Here is an 18,022-nt window from a genome sequence, read left to right as displayed (position 1 = left end):
GTAGAAGTATGTGTCAGGAAATCACAGCGCCCCCACCCTTCTCATTTGTCGTCTACTCTGTAGATCAGATTCCCAAAACAAAACCGATCAGCACTTTTAGCAAATGTGTTCTACCAAATGAGAAGAAGGCACAAAAAGGTTCGTGTTGTTTGTTACAAATCTGTGGCCTATTGTCATTTAAACAGGTTCACTACTGCTGCCTTATAACTTGCACAGTAAGAAAATGAGGTTGAACGTGAAAAATAACTGGTAGGTCTAGCTGTGTCCATAAAATTCCTCATCCTCTCTGGGGTAGTCTTTGCTAGAAGGAAACCAGAAAATTGCTAATAGGAGGAAACTTGCTCTGTGTCTGTAGCCTGATGTGTCTCATCCCTGCTTGCAGGTTGATTGTTCAATCAGTCTTTGAAACATTTATGGTTAAAATCAATCAGAATTATCACAAAAGCATTGTGATTACAGAGAAACATATAACAATAGAAGAAAAGAAATGTCACTTGACAATTTGTGTAAGCAGTAGACCAAGTGGCATGCCGCTGTCTGCATAAAAAGTTAATTGCATGCTGTGAGAGAAAAAAAAAATGTTTTACTGAAAAAAGGCCTTGTGATGAACAATGATTATTAAGCAATGGAAATCATGAGGGTTGTTTTCACTTAGCCGACTACTCGGGGGTAAAAAACAGCATAGGAATGTAATATAGCCTAGGCTTAGTGCAACATTGATCTCTGTGTCAGGCATAACCATGTCATAGCTTAGGCTTTTGGCGGTGTGAGTGGAATCAGATTCATTGGTTCTTCTGACTGAAATTGTCGATAGGCCCTGACCTCCGTCCCTTCTCTGAAGCACTTCACTGCTGTCTGTGAGCAGTCATGCTCAACAAGTTTGTTCCTCAAACTTTGACTGGCCCCTAGTGGTTCTATGCAGCGGCTTTTTATAATATCTAGCCAGTGTTATTCAGGACTGGTCATCTGTTTGGCTTTTTGCACCATACCAGATGTGATCTGGACACGAGACAGAAGTAATTACAAAACTGTACAAATTTCCTGTCCAGTTCTTCAACAAATTTCCTATTTTTGATGGTAATTCTGTGTTTACAAATTACGTAGAACCTTGTGTATATCAAAATAAAGTAATAATTAGAAAATAAGTTTTCCAAATTTGAAAAGATCTGTGATCTTGTTCATTCAAATATTTTTGTAGCTAATGAGGGTGCTTGTGTTGCCCATTTTTAAGGATCATTATTGACCCAGGCTTAGAGAATGCAGATTGTAGAGGGCCCTCTACTGGTCTTTCTGTCACATTCTGTCCATCTGGTGGAATTCACCAATCACCGAATCTTCATCCCATGTTATTTACATTAGAAGGGCATCTTTGTTTATCATTGCACAATTTCTTGTGCAAACTGGTTGTATACATGTATTTGAAGAATGCTCAAATATGTCAACATAATATGTGTGAGGGAGCCACAATCACGTCCTAAAATTGATAAATCTCTCCATCAAAAGGCAAATGGACATTATTGAGCCACATTAAAATATATGTTAATTGATTCTTTTTTTTCCAGTTATAAATATGTAAGCTTAAATGTATTGTTGTCCTGACCTAAACCATATTTTGTCTTAACGACAACTACGCAATATAATGAAGTAGACATTCTATTATTAAAACACTGTATGCATATAGATAATATTTAGAGATCCTTTAATTCAGTCCTTATGTCCGTAGCCATAGAATTGGAATAAGCATACACAAAAAATGTGCAGAGAGTGCCTCTTTAGTATCAAAAGCGTGCATTTAATCTGCATAGCCTATTTAACACTGGAGTCATTGCTATGCAGCGTGGCACCCAATGCCTTGCCCCCGGCCATTCAGTGGAGTGCAGTGGCAGACCAATAAGGATTCACCCGCTCCAACCTCATTCTGTATTCATAACATGAAACATTCAGACAATGCCTCTCTCAAAGGCCCCCTGAATGGAACGCCTTAATACTCATGTAAACAACTGGAGACCAATTACTTAATGAATTGGCCTCACACGTAATGAGGTGCCTCACAAAGGACTTTAAATGCATTCTGTTGGCACTACATCCTGTGCTGCTGAACCACAACCAGACAGATGCAGACATTTTTTGAAGGGGCTGTAAGTGTCATAGCTAAATTTCATAGACCGGCAAAGGGGCTTTGTATACTGGTATAGATTTGAAGAGTTTTCCCAACGATCATCTGATTTTAGTTCCATCTTAGAGGCAGACTGATTCTGCTTGAACTGCTTGTGAGAGAGGTGGGAGTGATGCTCACTTATAGTTTAAAAGATGTGTAAAATGATGGGTATTTAGGAGACGCTATAGATGCAAAACGACATAGATGACTTTGTCATCTGCTATCACATCTTTGCTGTCTGGTGCTCTACTACATTAAAGTGTCTTTGTTTGTTAATAAGATTATGTTCATTTGTAATACACCTCATAATTAATACCCTTACCCAATATTTGAAGCTTATCAAGCTGCCTGGCAAATACAACAGCTTCAAAGAAATGTTACTGGCATGATAATTTCACTGCTCTGACCTTCTTCTTTAAGGAAAATTGCTATTGCTTTCAGCTTACCCATATTTGTCTTCGAAAAGGGTGGAAGAAGTCATTTAAAAAGACTCCTCTTTCTGTTCCTTTGATTAACAAGTCTCTCTTTCTCTCCCTCTCTCTCTCTCTCACACACCATCAGTTAAGATGCCTCTACATGAAAAGCTCAGGGTAAATTCCCATATGAAATATAAATGTGAATTTCCAAGGCCTCAGGCATTGTGCAACAGAACTCTTTGAGTGTGTGCTTAGCACTGCACCTCTTCAAATCAGCTCTCACTACGTATTCTGGCAGGATAATGAGAACCAGTTGCCATTTCACACCTCATGACACGTTTGTATTTCTTTATAATTAGCTTTGTTATGTCTCTGTCCAGAAAATAACAGATAACATTCACAACTGCCTGTGATCTTTTCAAGACTAGCACAAAGAGAATTAAACTGGCTGGCTTTGATAGGAACAAAGACAGAATGTAAAGAAAAGCCAAATGATGTAGACATGTAGGTGTCAGCGATGGCACAGTAAGGGAGTGCTAATAGCATACATGTTACTTGGTCAACATACTGTAGATATGCATCTGCTCCATGTGGGAACTGAAAAATCATAACAATTATATTTTAAGCACACTTGTACTGAATGCTTTTGAAAATCATAGCCTTGTAACCATTCAACTTCTAATGTGTCTTTTTTGAAGTTATAGACCCTTTCAACTGCATAAACAAATGTGCACTCCTGAGGTTTTTCTGGTGGCACAGAAAACATTGAGCCAATGGTAATTTAGGGCCAAAACAAGTTGAGCATTACACTAAAGTCCAATTCATATTCATTTCAAAGCGTCTGTGTTGGTTTTCAACAGCTCCAACCGTAAACATTGGCGTATGAATTGCAACGCTAAACATGGCAAAAGGAAAAACGCCCTCAGTCATGTGAAGATAAATCAGAACATCAGAATTTGTGAAAGAAAAACGACAGCAGGAGTGGGTTATGGACCATGTGTTTTTTTTTACTAACCACTCTGATTTCCTTCTTAAAATGCTGTCTGTTTGAATTCCATCTCCCGTTCCCAGGGCTTCCATGCCCATGTTCATCCTCATGCAGACATTAATGGAGAAATGAACAGAACACTTCACATCAGAAGGGCCAGATGGGCAATGTAGTCAGACAGCACACCCTGTCATTATCATCTGATTAAAATGCATTGGTTTATTCGGCAGGAAGTTACATGAAATGGCACTCGGTATCCACTTCTCCCGTAAAGAGTGAGTGCACCAAAATCTACATTATGAGGCCATGGCTGACACTGATAGTGTAAACACTGAGTTAAAGGTTTCGTTTGTGCTGAGCAAAAGGTCTCTTGGGGGGTACATGGCTGATTTGCCAGATTATAGCTATCACAAAAATAACAGCCAGTGGAAGAGAGGCCCCCATAAAAAATGAGGCCAACACTAAAATGTACCTTGTCCAGTAGGATGTTTTTCAATCCAGCGTAATCAGGCTAAATCTTGTAATAATATATGCTAATGATTTACATATTCCAATAGCTTTACTTCTAGAGAACCAAGGAATTCACATATTGTCAGCATCTCTCAGGAGACTCCCAGTATAATTTGTACTGGGACAGATACCCTGACATTGTCTTTTGGTAGATATTATGAACTATGTACTATGACATGAGGCCCTCTGGGGATGGCATGATACCCATGCCAAGTAACATTAGGTTATCATTCTCACTTCTCTCTCTTTGCATTGATGGGTTGGCATAAGTGTATTGAATATAATGTGTATTGAATTGAATTTGATAAATACACCAGAGGAGAGTCGATGTCATCGTTCAGAGATGAGTAGAGGTTGTCATTAGTCAAATCTAACTTTGGTGAAAAATACTTGTTTTGAGGACTTAAAACATAGTTCCTTGCCTTTGAATGGATGGTGGTATTCTTTAGAGATATTCCATGTTTTCCCCCCAACTTCAATGTTTAGCCTCCTGCAATGTTGAATTGTGAAAAATAGTTGGATTTTATAGAGGATGGTTAAATGTTTTCATGTAGACTAACTCCGTTCCATTGAAAGGAATACCTTGAGTTTTTATGGAATTCATTTCAAAGGCAGACAGTGCAAGAAGCTTTTGCAACATGTTTGCTATTGAGTCATTGATGGCAACTAACCAAGGACCTTCCAGATCATGTAATGGGTTTTCTTGGGGGAAAATAATGCAAAAAGGTATGAGACCTTGCAAAATTGTATGCTCTAATAATAAAAAAAAAATTCACCCTCATATGTAATCGCACCAGTTGGTGTATCCGCTCACATACTTGAGTTTCTCTCTCAAATATTTTCACTGGATTTTCAAATGTTGTTTCTATTTAGTATTACTAGCATACCCATACATACTCCAATACACTGTATGATTGGGAATGTGGCAACATACAAAATGAACCAAATAAAGTTTTTCTTTATTTCAAGTGAGGATACGCTTCAGCACAATGACCACCTGAAATCTCAGGTACTCAATGCAAAAACAGGGCTCAGTGATCTTACTATCACATCAAAATGCCTAATGATGAAATAAATGATGATAAAATAGCATAACAGTGTTTTATAGACTTCTGGGTGTTACAGTCCATTTGACAATAATATGTTCAAACCTGATTCATGTGGGAGTAGATTTAATTAAATTGTTTTGTTGAAAAAATAGTTCAGAAAAGGTTGAAATTGCTTAATAATAGGAACTCAAAATGTGTTATCCAGACACATGGTTTAGGACATAAGCATAAAGTCATGCATCAAGCCAAGCTGTTTCCAGAACTCAAGGAAAACAGGCAGTGTATCACACATAGATCAAAAACCTTGAGCAACATACGAACCTTGAACACATAACTAAAAGGTCCTCTGACTTTAACAGAAGTTTCTAGAAAATCAATAACATGAACTGGGAAAAGCTCTGTACAACCCTTTCAGCATCAATGTGCATGCAACCAGCATAAGGTGCCAAAGCACAGTATCAAAAAAAAAAAAACTAAACGAGGTCAGCATCTTCAGTGGGGATGAAGACGTAGGCCCATATACAGTATTTGGCTAGTAACCCAGCAAACCCTTAACCCAGCTGATGAAGTAGTGCTCCACCCCTTAGAAAAAGCACTCTGTTCACATCCTGCTCCTGAGCACAAGCCCTGCAAACAGTCAGCTTGCAGCTGCCGCCTAGAAGGCTCTCTGTGTTCTGGCCAAATCCAAAAGACACCAGTGTGTGTGTAGGGAATTGTAGCCTTCGTCAAGGAAATGTTTGCAATGCCGTGTCCTTAGCCTAGCTTTATATATACATTCACAATCATTCTGTGGAGAAGCATCAGGAATACTGATTAAAAAAATACCTGATTTATTTTAGAACTACAGAGGACAGTGGTTGCCCTTACTTTAACCTTGAAACAAAAACATCCCAATAATGGTTTATAATTCAATAGAAATTTGGAAATACATTTTAGTGGTGATTTCAACAGAGTGATGATGAGTGCGTACTGCATAACCTATTTATGTCATTTAAGCCATGAAGGTCCTCTGTTGTGCAAAGAAATGTAAATCTTTGTGTCCCCTACCCTCATATCAGGTACTGGGAGATGGGACATTTTGTCTAAAACACTATGTAGCATCACTTCCAGTTTGCAAAATCGAACAATGAGATCTGTCACTGATCTCTTCCCGCAGCCTAATTGAAAAGGGTGGTCTGTAGCAGCGCTGGAACACTCTCTGCAGATGCAAAGCAGTTTAATTGGGCTAAATTGGTGTGAATTGAAAGCACTCAGTTAAAAGCAAGAAACCTGACTGGCAGCCGGCCTTGCCGTGGCCCGGTAACACGTCGGCGTGAGAGTCCTCACCTGCCCATTAGTATGGAAATACTGAAGATGAGCGTCAGAGATAAAGGATTTTAATAACAAACACATTTCCCCTTGTTAGCCTCTCACTGGAGTGGGATTCAATTATCCCTCCCGTCCACCCTACCCCACCCCAACCCCTGTTGGCTCGCCATGGTATTTGTGCGCTAGACGTAGACCGTGTACATACTGTAACCTCAGAGCATCGCAAGTTCTGTCCTGGCATCGCCGGCAGCCTCCAAGCCTCCCAGTCTCTGGGCAATGGATGTGAGAGCTGCACAGAGCTCCATTACGTGCCCCTCAAGAGGGCATGATTTGGGCTTTTTGGGGGGCTCTTATGGGTCTGGCTAAAATTAACTCGCCACATAGAATTCCATTGGGTAAAATTGGGAGGAAAAAAAAAATGAAAACAAAATTGAGGTTGTGGTGGCGTGCCCGCGGTCTGTTGCATCAGACAGGCAGTAAGACATAGAGCACGTTCATCTGTCAAACAGCAGGGTTATTGTTGTCTGTGACGCACTGTGAGATTCATGTCTGGGTTTCAGTCTGAATGTAGGGGACTGTTTCTCCTACACATGTCATAACTCAAAGTATCACTCTAAGGCCTCCGGCGTACTGTCCTGCAGTTTAATTCTCAGACGTACTCCTTGCCACTTCTTCGTAGCTCTCAATGTAACTTGGCTATGGTTTGAAATGGAAGTATACCCATTGTGGAATGTTGTTATTTTTTGCATTGGGCATATTCATCTTGACACTGCCTCAGAGAAAAACATGATCTAAATAAATATTCTGTCATCTAATTAAATGACCAGTGTCACAGTACTGTAGTCTAGTTCAAGTGTTATGTCACATCAGTGTTGGTTAGCTCTTAGCCTTTTGTTGTGTATTTAATAACATTTCTGCGTGGTATGAAAAGGGGACAAAATATGCTAAAAAATATGAATGGCCTTCAGTTCAGTTCTATTTACTCCTGTGCTATAGATGTACTCTGACTGAGTGAGTCAGAGGGACTACATCTAGATCCATTCAGCTGGCTAAAATGTGTTAACCTTGGCTCTAACATGCACAACAATGAAAAAAAGACTCCTGATCATCCTCTCTGATTTCAGTGAGAGCATGTGAAATGAAAGATCCAGCCGAAGTACTGTATGAGTTTGCCTCACCACCGAAAAGGGTGTTATTAACCACTTTGCCAAATAAAGACAAAAATAATCAAAAAGTATGTAAAATTAGGTTTCCATCTTGTGAAAAAGTAACCTGTGCTCCTTGTTCTGAGATGCTTGTGATGTGTCTGATACGATTCTGTCATTTCTGTCAGTAATTGGTGAGTTGTTGATTCAGTTAGCATTATTCACTCTTACAGCCACAAGCAGTTCCACAATCCATTAAGCTCTTTATGCAGAGGGATGCCTTCAGCTAATTTGCCACATAAACTCATTTCAATCATACAATATATTCATACAATATATTATGACCAGGTGCAGAGTTCCATTTGTTTTATCTGACATTAAAGGATAATGGTGGGTGACTAACACCACTGGAGAACTAGAATAGGTGGCGCAAAAGGTTTAAAATGTTTTTAAAAGAGTTCAAAAGATTTTGAATGGAACTAATGAGCTTTCTCTTGAGATTCTTAAATAAACACAGTCATGATATCAGTAGATATTGTAAATCTTGATCAAGACTGACCCCTACTGGTTGAAAGAAGAACATGCCTTGTCCATTCAGGGAATAGAGAGCAATTTTGAAATCTCATTTGTCAATCTCATCACATTTTAAAGTCATTGAAAATGCATATATGTATCACTAAATGTTACATTTATTCTGTGACTCTCCCATGACTTGAGGTAAATCACAGTTTTGTTTTCTCAAAGCCATCAGTACGCAGCAGCAGACTGAGCCAGTTAATGAACAGCTGTAAGTCAATAAGTGACCGGGTTCACCAGCTGTCCTCAAGCCTCTGATGATGTTTGTGGAGGAGCTTAAAGTCCAGGCCAAACTATGAAACCACATGCAAAGGGATTACATTACACACTCTCAAGTTGAGTACACATTTGTAAGTGGATAGAGCCTGGTTAGTGTCTATTAGCTCATGTCTCATGTGTATCAGCTTTAGGATTTGGGCTTGGACATTCTAAGCCAGTTTGATAGAATATGATTATATCCTTCACATTTTTTTTGGAATGTCTGACATCCTTGGCGTCAGAAATCACCGTTGGACACATCATCGACATTGTTTTCCTCTCTCTTCTTGTTGTTGATGGTCTGCATGGACCTGCATTGTGTTATGAAGACATATACACACATACAATATCTGTTATCATGGCTCCGCCATCCATGCTCCCTCAAGGTCATGCATTTTGTTCACAATGCCCCATTTTAGTGATGCTTCTTTTCTATCCTCCTTTCAAAGCACACGTATCCAGTGTTCCCTCATTGCAGGAATAGCCTTGAATGGCAGCCCTTTTTGATACAGGAGCAGTGCTTTATGCACTTGCCAGAATGTGCCTTTTCTTTTATATCAATATTATATATCTCGACAGAATTTGAGGCCAGTTCAAATCCAGGAAGAAGTTACAGCATGGAAAGACTGAAAAAACTTGGAGTTGGAACTGTTGATGGTCTTTTTTTTCATGGACATGTGGACATGCAGGATGCATAACAGCGAGGGGATTCTGTCCCCGGGTGAGTTCAAATCGTCTGCAATCCCTCTTAATCACCAATTTTTGATGGAATCGGTTAAAGGGTTCCATGTTGCGGGTTCAGAGGTTTTCGACACACAGAGAGCAGCAATTAGACGGGCTACCTTAAACAGCGGGGGGAGTTTGCATGCTCCGGCTGTAACATGAAAGCTGTGGCGTCCGCTCCTTTGGGCCTCTGCCCGTTCAGAACTCCAGCTCCCAGGAGTCCCGGCTCCCCGCTGTGAGGAAGTGTGTTTGGCCACAGCGGCCGAATCGGAGGCTGATTAGTGGCAGGCCTGGCTAATGAGAGAATGTCCGATCAGCAGGGGTTTTCTCATCTCATCTCACCCACACACTCTCTCTCTCACTCTCTCTTTCTCTCTTTTTCTCACTCACCTCCCCCTTTCTTTCTGCATCCAAGCTGGAGCTTTACCCTACATGAGGTCCTGCATTATGTCTGCATGGGTTTTTATCTGTCATAGATGTAGAGTGATTGATCTCTTTAGCCAAGTTGTCAGAAACGAAGGGAAATGGACCGATTAATGATGAAAATAGCCTTTCAGGTCTGTACATGGAGAGAGCAGGCAATGCAAGTGGACAGAGTGAGAAAACTACATCAACAGTGAAGCTCAGTGTAAATGGTGCGACTTAAAGCCATGGCTAGTGGCAATTAGTCTGTGCAATAATTCAGTGGACACAGTGAGCATATGGATTCCTGTAAGGCTTGTCAAAGCCAATTTGATTGAGCCTGTTTCAATTTCAGCACCATAGGAGGTTCTCATGATGATAGACTAATGCATATATTCCTTTGTCTAGTAAAGTTATTTTGTTTTCATGTCAGTGTAGCACTGATGATAATTATTACACTGGTATTGCACATTAGTATTTTCTGCATGCAGAAACAACCAATATCAATGTAAAAAGTAGTCTTGAAAAATGTATTGGCTTATTCTGAATTAATAATTCACACTTGTGTCTGTGCTGTATTGGGACTTGGGCACAAATGACATGGCATCAATTGAGCAATGGGAATGTAAAGAAACAAATATGAACCTGACCAAACAAACAAAACAAGGCAGCAGCATTTGTAGAAAAAAAGCAGAGTGAAGGGTACACAAACACGCTCAACTATTTGTACAGGTGCTTGATCAAAACTTAACTGTAGATAAAAATCAAAAGAAGGATCTGCACCCTGTCACGTGCTCCCAGAAACTTTAATTTGGCAACAAAACAAAACAAACATTTGTAGACAATGACTATATATCTGAGATGCTTCAACTTTAGTTGTGCGGTCACATTACACACCACTGCTTAAACCAACACTCCTCCTACATACTAGTGGGTGGCTGCACTGCTGCTGTTATTATGACCCTAGACAAAGAATAACCAAATCATACGGTCCTGGCCTATTATAAAGTGTTCTCCAGCACTGTTAGAGGTGTGGCTTGTTCTCTATAAGATTAAGCACACAAAATCAAATATGTAGCTTGTATTGTAACAGCTACATTGGCCTTTTGTATAACTGAATGTATGGAAGAATAGCTGAAATTTAAAGGCATACATTCTATTACTTTTGGAAAAGGAAATTCATAAAGGCGATTTAAAATGATAATGCTCTGTACAAATTCTACATATGCATCATCACTTAATTCAATTCCCTTATGTTTAAAAGGTAACAAGTACAACACAATTATATTGAGGGGGATCATCATATAATGGACTGACTACTTGTACTTTTCTCCCTCTCCGCCTTCTTTTATTGTGACCACAGCAGAAGCCTTTATGAACTCCAAATGTATTCCCTAAATGACATATTTAACAGATACAATGGTCCTGAATTGAGCTCATTAATGGCTGATGGATGCGGCGGCTGTGGCTAGGGATGGGGTGGGGTGGGGGTTGCAGGAGCTGGCTCGTAATGGAGAGATTCCTCTCCTCAAAACACTCTCCAAAGCATTTAGTTTAGTGCTCCGGCTGCTGCGCTCCAGGCCGTGCAGGTCAAGTTCTATCTGCTTCATGCTCACAACACTGTACCGGTGGACAATAGCTTTGCCACTGATGCATCAACATATGCAAGGAATGTGTGTGTGTGTGTGTGTGTGTGTGTGTGTGAAAGTGTGTACATATATGTGTGTGTGTGTGTGTGTGTGAAGGTGTGAACGAAAGTGCATACATATGTATGTGTGTGTGTGCATGTGTGTGTGTGTGTGTGTGAAAGTGTGTACATATATGTGTGTGTGTGTATGTGTGTGTGAAAGTGTGTACATATATGCGTGTGTGTGTGTGTGAAGGTGTGAACGAAAGTGCATACATATGTGTGTGTGCATGTGTGTGTGTGTGAAAGTGTGGACATATATGTGTGTGTGTGTGTGTGTGAGAGTGTGTGTGTGAAGGTGTGAACGAAAGTGTCTACATATGTGTGTGTGTGTGTGTGTGAAAGTGCGTATGTGGCTGTGTATGTAGGCATTGTATGTGTGAGAGGACATGTGAGAGCGAGAGAGAGACATCCACGCCAGACCTCGAACTGGTTGCTGAGTGAATATAAACAGCTCTCTCATAAACGTATGTCTTGTTTTGTAGTTTCAGAGCAAAGCAAAGTATCTAAACTCTGTCAAAATGGCCCTGTGTATATTTGGCCCCCATTATTCATTGGGCAAATGATGACGCGCCATTTTCTCTTGCAAATCTATAGCCCATCCTATGGAGGTTGGTATACCTCTGCTTGAAAGTAGATAAAACAAGAAAGATGACATATTATCTTGGCACTAAATGATTTGTCTCAGCAGACAGGGCTTTTTGCATTCAAAAGAATTTGTCAGTGCAGTCCCCTTTCCGCAGGCATCACTTTTTCCTATTAAATTTGCCCATTGTTGTCAACCATAGAGACAGATTTAATTTGCCACGTCGCCACACGTTTTGACAGGTCATTCAGTGGCCTCAAATCTGCAGCCTAGAGTAGGAAGATTAGTCGAGCGCGGATATGATTATGTTCACCTATCAGTGTCAGAACAGCAGTCGGGGCTCATTTGTGGAGCTATCCACTGTTAAAGAGCAGAAGAATCTTGGGGGGCAGAGAGAGAGAGAAAGCGAGAGAGAGATGGAGAGAGGGAGAGATGGAGAGAGGGAGAGGGGAGGGAAAGAGAAATGCAGAAGCAAGAGCTGTCACAGAGGTGACCTCAAAAATGCCACACTGACTCGCTGCATATCTGCACTAATGGACTTTAAATACCACATGAAGATATGTAGAGAGGAAGGTACAGCTTGATACAAAACTACCTGAATAGCCCCTTTCTGTTACCCGATTTTCTGTGTGTGTGTATTTTCAGATGTGCCCCTTTCTTTTCCCCTTTCTTCTTCTCCTTTTCCTCATCCTGCCCTCTCTCTCTCTCTCTTCTTTACTCTCTCAGTCCGAGATTGTGTAATTACCTGTGTCTGTTGTTCTTGATGCTTCTAATAAAAATAAAGAGTGTTTTTTTTTTCTCCCTTCCCTGTGTGTAGATCAGAGTGTTGGCCGGTGAGGTGCGATGTGTAGTTGTCTGTGCTCTGTGTGTGCCCTCTCACATTTGTTACAATGCGTGTCTTTGAGCGGCTTAGCCGCATGTGATGAACAGGGGGTAGTGGAGGGGCAGTTGCAGGACGGACCACCAACGCACTCGGCCCACCAGGCTGTGCAAACAGAGCCCAAACAAAAGCACAAAGATGCCTGGAGAAAAAAAAAACCCTCTTTGTGCCACCAGCTCCAGGGATTGCCATTTAGCACACATTAGAGGGGTGCTTCCTATTGGCCCCCACCCATAAATTCATTGGTGCCTGTCTTAAAGAGTGCGGTGCCACTGTCTGGAGATGGATGCTCTCTCCGCAATGTCTTTCCCTCTCCTCCTCTCTCCCAGGCCCTGTTGTTTGCTGTGGCAGTGCATCTGAAAGCATATGTTGTGGTAATGAGACCACAAGGAAGCAGGTGCTCCTGCTTTGTTCCTGATGTGGAGTGTGTTGTGCTCCCAGCTCCAGCATTACAGTGGTGAAGGAAGGTGTCGGCGAATGTGTGGCTCTCGTCTTGTGCACTTCCATTCAAGATTCCGTTGCAAAGTCAGCTAACGGGTTGTAATGCAGTTACTCAAGACGAATGGTGCCGTTTGTGTGGGTAACGTTCCTGTGTGTTTATTGTAACAACTCTCTGTTACCTCCCTGGAGCATTTCTCATATCTCAGGTAGCTGCTATGGGTGAAGCTTTAAAGATATTCTTAAGCTACATCATACTTTAAATGTATATATTTTATACTTGTGCACAGTCTTCCTTAAGCATCAAACAAGTACCAGTACAAAATAATACAAAAATACAACAATTATGAATACCATGGAATGGAATTACTAGGTATATTAATGTGCCAATCAAATTAATGTAAGGACAAAGGAGTGATTATTCCAAAATCTGCCTAGCAACCTACTAAGTTCAGTTGTTTAACACTTCCAAATCCCAAACATCCACAACCTCATTCAACTCTATTAAATAATTTTCCATCTGCAACAACGTAAACTGTGTCCTTGTTTTAAAAACAAATGGAGGTAGGGAGCGGAGAGAGCGTAAACAGGAAGAGGGCACAAGCGTGCATGGTGTCCACAGTCTGGTCTTTTGAGAGCAGAAAGCTACAGATCATTTCAATGACCACTTAAAGCCCCAGTCTCTCCTCCACACTCAGGCTAAAATGGATCTGGAGTGTGTGAGTGTGTGAATGTCCATGTTTGTGTATGTGTGTGAGAGTAGGGATGTGTTGGTTGTGTACAGTTTTTGAAGAGCTTGGTTGTGCACATTAATATATGCCTTCTATACTTAAATGCCTTTGTCATCTGCCTGTAGTCAGGTAGACGCTATATCTGGTGTATTGTACTGCATAATAGGAAATAATACTATAATAATATAATATAATATAATATAATATAATATAATAATGATATAATAGGAAATGTTTAAAGCTAGTCTGGTGGTCTAATAGCTTAAACTTTTTCCTACATTTCAAGGATTCAAGGATCCTTATTGTCATTCCAACATTTACATATATGAGCGAAATGTAGCACTCAGGTGATTAAACAATGCCCACCATAACCCCATAAATATAAAAAACTTCATGAGAGTAGTACCTAATAAAAAAAATGTAATTGAAGTATGCAAGGTGATTAGCTGGGAGCAGCATGTTTTGATTGCATGAATATGGGTAAATAATGTAATGAATATGATTGCATGAATATGGGTAAATAATGTAATGGCAATTAACATTTTCAGTGTTCCATTAGTGATCCACATCGGTTACTCAGTGCTTTTTGTAATGCATGTGTGCAGGATGTGTTTTCCCTGCTAAGACACCATCATTACTAGATGTGAACTTATTTTTGCACACTTACACTGCCATTCAAAAGTTTGGGGTCACTTAGAAATATCTATTCCACTCCATTATACCAGCTGAGATCAGTTGCATTGTTTTTTTTAATCAGGGCAGCAGTTTTCAGATTACATCATTGCAAAAGTGTTCTCCAATGTTTTCTCAGTTAGCCTTTTAAAATGATATCAGGATAGTAAACAGAATGTGCCTTTAGAATGTGCCTTAGAATGCAGATATTGCATTAAAGATTTTGTTTTTCTACAACAGTCATTTACAACATTAATGATGGAAACAAGGACATTTCTAAGTGGCCCCAAACTTTTGAACGGTAGTATAAGTTATTTTGAATGAGTAAGAGACAACTACGAGAGAAGAATGCTATTTCAGAATCATAGGTAAAATGAAATGTTTAATTTAAGTGCTATTACTGCTGTCATTAACGTTGTAGGTCCTTCATGGCATGGCATCCTGTAACCATGGGGCCCGCTGGTGGGGTGGGGCGGGGCTGGCCTGGGTCTTTGATTGGCCAACCATTTTAACATTTTTACATGACAAAGAGACAGCATGGGTCAGAGCTGCCCCAATGCCTCAGCACCCCAGCCCAGAGAGGGGCAGAGTCAGACACAGCACCCATTACGCATGGGAGCCATGAGTATCTCCTCCCACATGATTAGCAAGTGCCCACCCCTCTAGCACCCCTATATCTGTACTGCACAGCATGCTGTTAGCACAGCAATACTTTCAGGAAAGGAAAAGCGCTATAATGTAACCATCAAGATCTAAAGTTCTGTCACTCCCAATCTGTATAGACCCTTTCAACTGCATTAACAACCATGCGTGTAGTGCATAGTGGCACAGAAAACAACAATGAGCTAATGGTAACTTGGAGACAAAAAAAACAATTAAAGACAAGTTTTAAAGTCAACATTTTTGTAGAGCATTACGATTAATTTTCATTTCAAAGTATTGTGGTGCATTGGTGTTTAGTGTTTTAATCGGAAACCCTCGAGGGGCAGGTTGAAAGGGTCTATAGGTACAGTAAATGTCTGTATATGTTGTATAATGTGCTCCATCTCTGCTGTGAGGCGCTATCAGCAATATGCCTATGACAGTGAGGACAACATGCAGTTCTGATGTCTCTCTGTTTCTGTATTATCCAACCAGATGAGAAAACAGCCGTCCTCAAATCCCCTTCATTCTCAATCGATGGCTAGTACCGGCACTAAGCAGAGCGGCGAAGTAAAGGCAGCAGAGCAGCAGCCGACCAACTTCCTGTGCCGATGCGTTTTGAGCCCGCAACCCGGAAGTGCTATGATCCTCCAATGGGACACCCTTTACCACGGGAAGGTGAAACAAAATCACCCAGCCGAGTTCCCACTCTTGGGGGTTCTTGACGAACTTCCCCAAAAGACGGCCAGACGTCTGCCACAAACATGAGCTGCAGCCCCTGTTCAAGCCCACAACACTGCTGCTTTTAAACGGCATTTAAACGGTTTCTGAATGGTGAACACCTGATGGATAAATTGGTGCCCAAACCCCAATTTTGTCTCAATTTGGTCTTGTCCTATCACACATAGTTTTCTAGAACAGGACTGAATAATCACTCATTGCATCACACCAAGAGGGAAAACAAGATATGGAAGAAAAACTGTTCAGTTTCCCTTAACATTCCCACACTTCCTTAACATAATTTTGAAAACAATATGTGTAATCTAAGAGCAGATGTACATTCTCAGTTACACACACACACACACACACACACACACACACATGAAGTGAAAGCTCCTATGCCAAACCCCAGTGGTGTAGATATAGTATTTCAAAGTGGTTGCAGATTTAGGAAGGAACGTCAATCTAATAATAATCAATTTCTACACATTTCCACTCTCTGCCTCTTAAGCTGTCAGGAAGTTCCATTCGCATCACAGCAGGAGGGGTAACTAAAGAATAAAAACTGAAACTCCACCATTAATCACTGAGCCACATATTTCTTCAAGGCATTTGATACTGTCAGTGAATGTTGCCTTAGCACAGCACCTTCAAATACAATGATTCAATACAGGCATCAGGGTCGATATACTGTAAGGACTGCCGCTGCCCTGACAACAGGGGATCATACAGCTACTACAATGCTCCATGTTCTTCCATGGTCTTCACCCACAACCAAACATCAAAGCCACAAAGCACAGAAGCCTTTCAGAAAGGTGAAAAAAAGATCTGTGGATCTCTATCTCCATCTCCCCTGCCTGTGCACAAAGAACTAGATTTGTCCAGTCATTCTTTTCTATTATCCTCTCCTCTTGGCACACAAGTAAACACCCAATGACAACAACTTGACCCAATCAATTCTGTCTAAGGCTGTGGCATCCTTCAGGCATGTCGGCTATCTGAGTGTGTGTGTGTGTGTGTGTGTGTGAGTGAGAGAGAAAAAGACAAAGCCAATTATAAAGCACACCCAAGTGAGCAACGAAAGTTCCATCAAGGCACTGTTATCCCCCCCCCCCCCCCAACACACACATCACCCCACCCCACCCCATTTTTCAGGCCTTCAGACGGAGCTGCCAGAGCCAGGCCTCCACTCTTTCTTCAGGCCTGCTGCCCCCATCCCCAGCGCAGGTCATCCCTAATCCAGGGGGAGGTGTCCTCCCATTGTGCTGTGCTCTGCCCTCGTCAAAGGGAGAGGTTTAGTTAAACATCTATTAGGAGGGGCCTGCCGCCCAACACCCCCACACACACACACACCCACCCCCTGACTGCAGCAACGACTCGCCGGCTCCTCTGATGCCGGGCTACAGTAGGGTTGGAGGAGGTCACAACAAATGGGGCCTCCCAGCTGTTCCACAGACCCGCCAGACTTTCATCATTTATCATCGTCAAAAGCCAATTGGTGGTCAGAGGGAAGGAGTCCCACTGGCACTAGTGTGATGGGAGGACACCGAGATCACTTAAAAACAAGACGTAGGTGTCACAGACATGTTTCCAGAAAAGTGTTTCCCTGGTGTTGATCTCTTCACAAAAAAATGTCTGCAGTTCCATCTCAGGAACACAACAATACTACAGTATTGTGTGTTAAATAAAACTATACATTGTCAAACAGTGTCTCATATTCTTATAGAATCTAATTAAGCAATAAGCCCCGAGAGGCCGTAGGTTACATTGATTTTACAACAGCTAAGGGGCGTTAGCCTACGGACTCGTGGCTTATTGCTTTTTCTAAAACTGTTACTGTAAATACCTGGCAAAGTTTCATAAAGTAAAGACACTGCAACAAGACATGTAACAATTTATTCATAGATAATCATTGTTCCGCCAAGAAATATATTTCCTCTATCTGAATGGTTGCCAAGCAACGTCAACGTTGTTTCAAGTTATGGTAGCGCAGTAATATAGAACGAAATGCGTATGCGTCAAGGTGTATGTTTATGCTGGATTTTACGGCATCGAACGCGATTCAGCCAATCACAATCAAGGACCGGAACTATCAGTTACTATTACATCCTTCAACTATTTACATACTCATGA

General features: G+C 41.1%; 1 long non-coding RNA gene across 1 annotated transcript; it reads left to right on the top strand.

Annotated features, from left to right (window-relative positions):
* Window positions 1–57: 57 nt before the first annotated feature.
* LOC125299297 lies at window positions 58–16,978 on the top strand. Its single transcript, XR_007194350.1, has 3 exons — window positions 58–138; window positions 8,988–9,129; window positions 15,665–16,978. It is a non-coding gene; the product is annotated as an uncharacterized LOC125299297 (long non-coding RNA).
* The last annotated feature ends 1,044 nt before the right edge of the window (window positions 16,979–18,022 follow it).

Source organism: Alosa alosa, chromosome 8 (assembly GCF_017589495.1).
Source record: "Alosa alosa isolate M-15738 ecotype Scorff River chromosome 8, AALO_Geno_1.1, whole genome shotgun sequence".
Lineage (NCBI taxonomy): Eukaryota > Metazoa > Chordata > Actinopteri > Clupeiformes > Clupeidae > Alosa > Alosa alosa.
The sequence above is the reverse complement of the archived record's forward strand: the minus strand, read 5'-3'. Positions and strand labels throughout refer to the sequence as shown.